The following is a 553-nucleotide window of genomic DNA, read 5'->3' on the forward strand; positions in this document are numbered from 1 at the left end:
GGGCTCGCAGGGCCCCAGCGCCTCACAGTGACTCAGCGCTTCTCTGCGCCGGCCTCAGCGAGGCGGGAGTCCCTGGGTCTTGGGGGTGGGGGACGACTGGGGTGCTGGGCAGGGGCGACACCCTATTTACCCTAGGCTCGGATCCTGTCGCCCCGCCCTGCGCCTCTCCCGGCTCAGCTCTAAAGTCCTTTGGCCTGGCGCTCCGCCCAGGCCAGGCGGAGGAGATGCGCTCCCCGGCCACTGGGGGGCGCGCTGGGCCCGGAGATTAGGACAAAGGCCCGGAGTTCAACTTGGAGGGGGAACCAGTCTAACTGGAGTCTATTTGTCACTCATTCCTCTGAGCTGGGCTACACGGATTCCAATGATTCCTCCAGTCCTTGCAGGGACCACTTGATATGACCTTCAGCAGCCCGCAGGCGGTTCAGCCTCTCCCGGCCTCTGAGTCATCCTGGGTGAAATGAGGCTGGCGATGACAGTAAAGCAGTACCAACCTCGTAGGGCCAGAATGAGAGTCAGATGAGCCTGCCGTGTCCTAGGCACTGCACGGGTGTCT

At 63.5% G+C, this 553-nt stretch overlaps 1 protein-coding gene across 1 annotated transcript in view; it reads right to left on the reverse strand.

Annotated features, from left to right (window-relative positions):
• Positions 1-215, reverse strand: part of Pir (pirin) — a 96,544-nt gene extending 96,329 nt beyond the window's left edge. The window contains exon 1 of the mRNA XM_010645177.2: positions 131-215. The gene's annotated coding sequence lies outside the window, so the exon portion shown is untranslated. The remainder of the gene's footprint in view (positions 1-130) is intronic.
• Positions 216-553: the final 338 nt, after the last annotated feature.

The sequence above is a fragment of the Fukomys damarensis genome, unplaced genomic scaffold (genome assembly GCF_012274545.1).
Source record: "Fukomys damarensis isolate Sample0158 unplaced genomic scaffold, DMR_v1.0_HiC HiC_scaffold_39, whole genome shotgun sequence".
NCBI classification, from domain to species: Eukaryota; Metazoa; Chordata; class Mammalia; order Rodentia; family Bathyergidae; genus Fukomys; species Fukomys damarensis.